Source organism: Salmo salar, unplaced genomic scaffold, assembly GCF_905237065.1.
Source record: "Salmo salar unplaced genomic scaffold, Ssal_v3.1, whole genome shotgun sequence".
In the NCBI taxonomy this organism is placed as follows: Eukaryota; Metazoa; Chordata; class Actinopteri; order Salmoniformes; family Salmonidae; genus Salmo; species Salmo salar.
This window is the reverse complement of record NW_025547735.1, coordinates 52,501-60,000: the sequence shown is the minus strand read 5'-3', so window position 1 is coordinate 60,000 and position 7,500 is coordinate 52,501. Positions and strand designations below refer to the sequence as shown.

Below are 7,500 nucleotides of genomic sequence, written 5' to 3'. Positions count from 1 at the left end.
CGTATTTTTTCCACTCAAAGTAGTCGCTCGGGCAATTGAGTTCAAGCCCGACGATGACTGGTGTATTTGCCGGGCATTGAACAAATAGTCGCACTAGGATTAAAGAGCTAGTGACCTAACGACGCATTAGCGACTTTTAAAAAAAAACACACCCGCCTGTCACCAGGGAAGCGTTGGGTGAGGAGGAGCCAACTTTTGCCAAACCGATGAGGTCTGCCGAGGCCCCGGGGGCCGGCGGGTGCAGGGGTCAATTTGTGGGTTATCGCTTCTCGGCCTTTTGGCTCAGATCAAGCTTGGTACCGAGGTGCCCCAGAGCTCGCTGAGTCAAGAGGTCGAAGGTGGTAGGGCGGAGAGCTTTTTGGTAGGAAGCTTCTTTAATTTTCCCTCCAATTTTTGGATCACATTTATCAAGGACAAAATGGCGCAGAATCCAAACAGCAGGTCGGTTCCTGGAATGGGTCTGGCCGAACACGGTACGTTTTTCATGGAGAGATAAGGAGTTGGAGCCAGCCGGTCGAGAAACCTTTGGGAGGACGATCTTGTTGGGTGTATTGAAGTTGGCGGTCAAGGACGTGTTTTGCCTCCAAGGGAATCCCACGGAAGCAGCGTATGATGTGACTTTTTATAACGAAGAAAAGCATGATGAAATCATGCAGAAGGTGAAGAAGTTGGAGCTGGGAGGCCGATGTGCCATTATGAGGTCACAAGCTTGGCAAGAAATAATTTTCGAGTGGTAACAGTCAACATCTATAACCCCCATGTCAAGGATGAAGAAGTGAGGGCCTTTCTGGGGAGGTATATGGACAAGGTATCCTCAGCAAGGCTCCTCAGGGACTCCCCTGGGGTTTTGGAATGGGAGGAGGGGTTTCCAGGCCCTACTCAGGGAGGACCCAAAGGGACAGGGTGGCTACCTCCATCCCCCCGCTATGTTCTCCCCTGGGGGCTGACAGGGGACGTTGTTTTACGCACGTCAGCCCCCGTTTTGCAGGCGTTGTATGGCCTACGGCCATACCCTCGCCTCGTGCAGTACAAAAAGTGCAGATTTTGTGGATCTGGAGAGCACGAGGCGAGGGACTGCGACGTGCCGAAGGCGTGCCACGGGTGTGGCTCGTCTACACACCTGTGGCGGGAGTGCCCGGCTCGCCAGGGGGTCATACGCGTCTGCAGCGGGGGGGAGCAGGAGCGGGGGATGGGGAAGAAGAGGGGAAGGAAGGGCATCACAGGAAAAGGACAAGAGACAAGAACGGAAAGAAGAGGAGCAAGGAGTGACAGCAGGAGGGCAAGGGAAAAAGAAGACACGGGAGCAGAAGAAGGAAAGGAATCGAAAGGAAGAAAGGGGTGGAGGAGCGAGAGACAAGCGACAATGGAGGGAGAGGTGGTGGAGGGGGTGCCGGTGGCGGGGAGGAGGAGGAGGAGGGAAGGGGGTGAGGGAGTGGGGGGACAGCATGTCGGCGCCCTCGTTGAGGAGTTGAGGGGAATGGTGGAGGAGCTGGCGGAGAGGGGGAGTGGTGTCTCTCCGCTGCCTCCAAAGCCGAAGAAGAAAGGGAAGAGGGGAGCTCGGCATGCTGTGAGAGGGAGGGGGGTGAGGGGGGGGGGGTGGCCAAGCGTGTGATGGGGGAGGGAAGAACGCCTTTGGCATCGCTGTTTGCCTCAGCCCCCAACAGCTGGTGGAGGGAGACTCCCAGGGCGTGGCGCTGGGCTGGGTGTCTGAGGGGGATCTCAACTCCTGCTTGGGGAGGTGGGATCTCCTGCTCTTGACCTCAGTCCAGCTGCCGTTGGGGAGAGAGGAGAGGAGGGTGTTGGTGGGGAACCCAGGATGCAGGGAACTCCAAGGCCTAACACCATCCCTGCATCCTGGGTTGGAGAGATGGAGGAGGGACGGGGGACGTCAGGAGAGGAGAGGACGTCCCCGCCGGGGACGAGCGAAGCAGGGGAGCATCGGGTGAGTCTCCTGTTTTTGGTTAATTTGGGGTTGCATTTCATTGATGTAAGGTTTTATAATTTATTTTTAAATGAAATTTTCTGTTAATATTTTTAGTTTAAATGTAAGGGGTTTAAGGGATTTTGTTAAGAGGAGGGCGGTATTTAGTTTTTGGAAGGGGTGGGTTTTGATGTTTGTTTTTTACAGGAGGTTCACCTGAGGGATGGAGGGGATGTCATCAGGTTTAGTAGGGAGTGGGATAAGGGGGAGTCAGTTTGGGGTATAGGTGGGGTGCATTCTACAGGGGTGGGGATTTTGTTTGGGAATAGGGAGGTGAAGGTGGAGGGATCTTTTGTTGTAATGCAGGGGAGGGTGTTGGGGGTGGATGTCACTTTTAGGGATAGTAGGTATAGGTTAGTGGTGGTGTATGGGCCACAGGTGGCGGCAGACAGGAGGGAGATGGTGGACTGTCTGACGCCCCTGTGTGTTACAAATAGGCACTTAGTGATAGGGGGGATTTTAATATAGATTTAGGGGTAGGGGAGATAGTAGTGCAGGCGCCATCACCGGGCTAATGGCTTGTCATGGTCTGGTTGATGGAGGTCTACACTCTACTCCGACAATGGCTGGTCCCACATGGCGCAACTCCCGGGGGGTTGCGCGGAGGCTCGACTACATTTTCCTATCTAGGTCTTTGGGTCAGTTGTCTGGGCGGCTGTTGCCTGTGTCTTTCTCAGATCACGACGGGGTGCTCCTGCAGGTGGGGTCGCCAGTCTGCCTCTTCGGTAGGGGGTACTGGAAATTAGATCGGGATGTGCTGGAGGAGCAAGCTTTCGTTGACACCTTTTTGGTTTCTTTCGGGGCTTGAAGGCCTCCGGTCCATGTGCTTGAGGGGGTGTTAGAGTGGTGGGATTTAGTTAAGGTAAGGAGTAGGGCTTTTATAATAGGATATTGTAAGAGGAAAAAAAGGGAGGAAAGGAGGGAGGTGGATCGTATCCAAAGGTTGCTCGAACTCGAGTATGAGGCAGGCAACCTCGGCGGGTCGATTGACTGGGAGAGATCCACTGACCTGAAGGCGCAGCTCAGGGAGCTGCAGGAGCGGAAGGCTCGAGCTTTCCTGGAGCGTGCGCATAATGGCTTTCTAGAACATAATGAGACTTGTTCCGCTATGTTCTTTAAGTCGGTTAGGGGCAGACAGAGTAGGAAGATAATGCATGGGGTGAGGAAAGAAGATGGTAGCATAGTTAGAAAACCGGAGGAAATGGTCAGGGTAACAACTGATCATTTCCGAGGTTTATTAAAGAGAGGGTAATAGATGTAGAACAGGGAAATGTGTTTTTAGAACACTTGTCCCGGCGATTGCCGGAGGACATTAGAGATGTGATGGAGGCTCAGATCTCCCTCGAGGAGGTTGAGAGCGCTCTCAGGAGGATGGGAAAAGGGAAGGTGCCTGGGATGGATGGGCTGCCGGCCGAGGTTTTACCTCAAGTTTTGGGGTATACTTGGACCAGTGGTTCTCGAAGTCGTGAAGGCCATCCTTGAGACGGGGGTCCCGGGGGATCAATGGCGGTCGGTGTGCTGTCACTTCTTTATAAGAAGGGGAAGCAACTGACCTTGGCAACTGGCGGCCGTTGACCATGCTGTGCGTAGATTACAAGCTACTTGCAAAGGTTTTAGCGGACCGGTTGCGCACAGCCCTTCCCTCGTCGTCCATGAGGATCAGACGTGCGGGGTAGAGGGTCGCTCGATCAGATGGAACCTACAGTTGATCAGGGACTCCATCGCTTGGGTAGAAGATAGGGGGCTGCCTTTAATGGTAGCAGCGCTAGATCAGGCGAAAGCCTTTGATCGCGTGAATAGATCCTTTCTATTCAGGGTGTTAGGTAGATTAGGATTTGGGGAGAAGTTTATAGGATGGATCCGTACATTATATGTCGGAGCAGGGTGCCGAGTTAGTGTAAACAGTCACTTAGGTGACGTTTTGACCTCTCGTCTGGGGTCAGGCAGGGATGCCCGCTCTCGGCTCTCCTCTTCGTTCTGTACATGGAGCCTCTGGGGGCTGCCATTAGGGCAGACACAGGGGTGGAGGGCTTGCTGATCCCTGGAAGTGGCGGTCTCCGTGTCAAGTTGACACAGTACGCCGACGACACATCCTTGCTGCTTTGCAAGGACTCGTGCCTGACAAGGTCCCTTGCCATTATTGGGGACTTCACCCGAGCGTCGGGGCGGTTCTTAACCACGCGAAGTCTTCCGTTAAGTTTTTCGGAAGATGGAGTGGTAGGACGGATGTGCCCGGAGGGTTATCTCTCTGTAACGGGGCCCTGAGGATACTCGGGGTCCATTTTGAACCTCCGGCTCAGCGACGCTGAACTGGAACATGGGCATCGCAGTGGTACAGAAGAAGCTAGCGATGTGGAGGGCTAGGTCTTTGTCCTTTTTAGGCAAGGTCCTGGTTCTCAAGGTGGATGTATTGCCATCTCTATTGTATTTGGCGTACATCTACCCATTGCCGGCTAGTCTGAGGAGGCCTCTAGTGAGGCTGGTGTTTCAGTTCATGTGGGGTGGCAGGTACGAGTGGGTCGCCAGGGCACGCATGATCTGTCCCATCGGGGAGGGAGGTAGGGGGTACCACATCTCCCCCTCAAGCTGGACCGCAATTTTTGTTTCATTTCTGTTGACGGAGCTTGCTCAGCCAGTACTGCACCCGTCCGGTTACCTCCTGCGGGTGTTCTTCTCGTATCAGGCGAGAAGCGTAATGGTGTGGTCTAACACGGGTCCTCGGGCGGAACAGCTGCCGTGGCACTTTGGCCATGCGGCCAAGTGGCTGCGTGCGCACCCGAGGTTGAAGTCACCCGAGTAGGTTTAGATCACAGGCACCTGTACGAGGAGGTTAGACGGGCAGTAAGTCCAGCACCTGTGGTGGGCATCCCGGCGGTGGTCTGGGAGGGAGTGCAGGCGCGGGGTCTAGACAACAGGCTCAAGGACCTGAATTGGTTGAGCCTCCACAAGTGTTTGCCGGTACGCTCCACCATGTACCGGCATAGCTTGGCGCGATCCCCCACCTGTCCAAGACTTTCTTGTGGCAGGGAGGAGACTGTGCGCCATGTCTTTTGGGACTGTGCCATTGCCGGAGTAGTATGGGCAAAGGCACGGGTGTTGTTAGGAAGGGTTAGAGGGGATTTTGTTTTGACTTGGGCTAGGTTAGAGAGAGGTGTAGGGAGAGCGAGGGGGACGGATAGGGATAGGTTTCTGCTCTGGCTTCTCATGAGCCTCTTTAAGCGAGGGCTGTGGGAAGCCAGGCAGAACATGGTCAAGACAGGGAGAGATTGGGGGTGGAAGGAATTGTGAGGAGGGTGGAAGGAGATTTGAGGGGAGGATGAAGAGGGAGGAGACGAAGTGGGGGCAGCATGCTGCCGGGAGAGATGGAAGGGGGATTAGGGCTGGGGTTATTTTAGATTAGGGACGGGAAGAGAGGGAAAGTTAGTGTTTAGGATGACGGGGAGGGATGATGCTCCCCTGAGTTTTTTGTTTTGGGTTTTCGTTTGGTTTGTGAATTAAAAATGCCATTATTATTTGCGTTTGAATGGAGTGTATGATTTTGTGTTGTATTGTATGAATGGCATTGAATGTAATAAATTATTTTTTTCTAAAAAAAATCTGTTCTTATCAGTTTAATATCGATACGTCCCCCATCGGGGGACTACATATTAAATGGATTTTTCGAACAGGGAGTCGGAAATGGGGCTTGCTCCGTCCGCTCCACGCATCGACCGGTATTGCAGTACCTCCGGGAATGGTGCAACACTTTTCTCCCATTGTCAAGGAAAAAAATACACCAAATCTATGTAAAACAGCTAGCAGAAGAAGAGAAGGAATGAAAAAGAAGAATCATCCAAACTGAAACAAGTGCGAAGCCCCCTTCATGGGGGTCCCCCGTTTTCCGCCATTTTACTTAAAAAAAAAAAAAAAAAAAAAAATACATTGGCCAGGAGTGTGTGTGTGTGTGTGTGTGTGTGTGTGTTTTGAGCCCCCCCAAAAATACAATCACTTCACCAGGATTGTTTGTGTGTGTGTGTGTGTGTGTGTGTGTGTGTGTGTGTGTGTGTGTGTGTGTGTGTGTGTGTGTTTTGGGCCCCCAAAAATACAATCACTTCACCAGGATTGTTTGTGTGTGTGTGTGTGTGTGTGTGTGTGTGTGTGTGTGTGTGTGTGTGTGTGTGTGTGTTTTGGGCCCCCAAAAATACAATCACTTCACCAGGATTGTGTGTGTGTGTGTGTGTGTGTGTGTGTGTGTGTGTGTGTGTGTGTGTGTGTGTGTGTGTTGTTTTGGGCCCCCCAAAAATACAATCACTTCACCAGGATTGTTTGTGTGTGTGTGTGTGTGTGTGTGTGTGTGTGTGTGTGTGTGTGTGTGTGTGTGTGGTTTTTGAGCCCCCCAAAAATACAATCACTTCACCAGGATTGTGTGTGTGTGTGTGTGTGTGTGTGTGTGTGTGTGTGTGTGTGTGTGTGTGTGTGTGTGTGTGTTTTGGGCCCCCAAAAATACAATCACTTCACCAGGATTGTGTGTGTGTGTGTGTGTGTGTGTGTGTGTGTGTGTGTGTGTGTGTGTGTGTGTGTGTGTGTGTGTGTGTGTGTGTGTGTTTTTGAGGCCCCCCCAAAAATACAATCACTTCACCAGGATTGTGTGTGTGTGTGTTTTTGAGCCCCCCCAAAAATACAATCACTTCACCAGGATTGTCTGTCTGTCTGTCTGTCTGTCTGTCTGTCTGTCTGTCTGTCTGTCTGTCTGTCTGTCTGTCTGTCTGTGACTTTTTACCCACAGCCCTCGAAAACTTGGAAGAGTGGGTTCGGGGACCACCCGCGGGGACCCGGCCTAGAGTGCACCGTGTGTGTCTCGGGCCCCCGACCTCTGACTTCCATACGACTCTGGTTTCTCTTCATTACGCACAAGCCTTTCGCCTTTTACTAAAGACTTCCGTGGAGAGGAACACTTACGAGTTCAACGTATTTTTGGAAGGGCTTTGCTTCTGGCAGAGCCCGGTATCTTGTTTCAAGAGAAATTGACAGAGATGACGCCGAGACTTTTTGCTCAGGCGTTTGACTTGAAGCCGGCTGACCGACCGGCGTATTTTTCCACTCAAAGTAGTCGCTCGGGCAATTGAGTTCAAGCCCGACGATGACTGGTGTATTTGCCGGGCATTGAACAAATAGTCGCACTAGGATTAAAGAGCTAGTGACCTAACGACGCATTAGCGACTTTTAAAAAAAACACACCCGCCTGTCACCAGGGAAGCGTTGGGTGAGGAGGAGCCAACTTTTGCCAAACCGATGAGGTCTGCCGAGGCCCCGGGGGCCGGGCGGGTGCAGGGGTCAATTTGTGGGTTATCGCTTCTCGGCCTTTTGGCTCAGATCAAGTGTAGTATCTGTTCTTATCAGTTTAATATCTGATACGTCCCCCATCGGGGGACTACATATTAAATGGATTTTTCGAACAGGGAGTCGGAAATGGGGCTTGCTCCGTCCGGCTCCACGCATCGACCGGTATTGCAGTACCTCCGGGAATGGTGCAACACTTT

At 52.5% G+C, this 7,500-nt stretch overlaps 2 non-coding genes and 1 pseudogene across 2 annotated transcripts; all 3 read left to right on the top strand.

Annotated features, from left to right (window-relative positions):
• Window positions 1-5,556: 5,556 nt before the first annotated feature.
• On the top strand, window positions 5,557-5,728 carry LOC123732254 (uncharacterized; annotated as a pseudogene).
• Window positions 5,729-6,845: 1,117 nt separating this feature from the next.
• LOC123732274 (U5 spliceosomal RNA) lies at window positions 6,846-6,962 on the top strand. Its single transcript, XR_006763035.1, has one exon. It is a non-coding gene; the product is annotated as a U5 spliceosomal RNA (small nuclear RNA).
• A 346-nt stretch (window positions 6,963-7,308) lies between these two features.
• LOC123732271 (U2 spliceosomal RNA) lies at window positions 7,309-7,499 on the top strand. The gene has a single exon (XR_006763032.1). It is a non-coding gene; the product is annotated as a U2 spliceosomal RNA (small nuclear RNA).
• Window position 7,500: the final 1 nt, after the last annotated feature.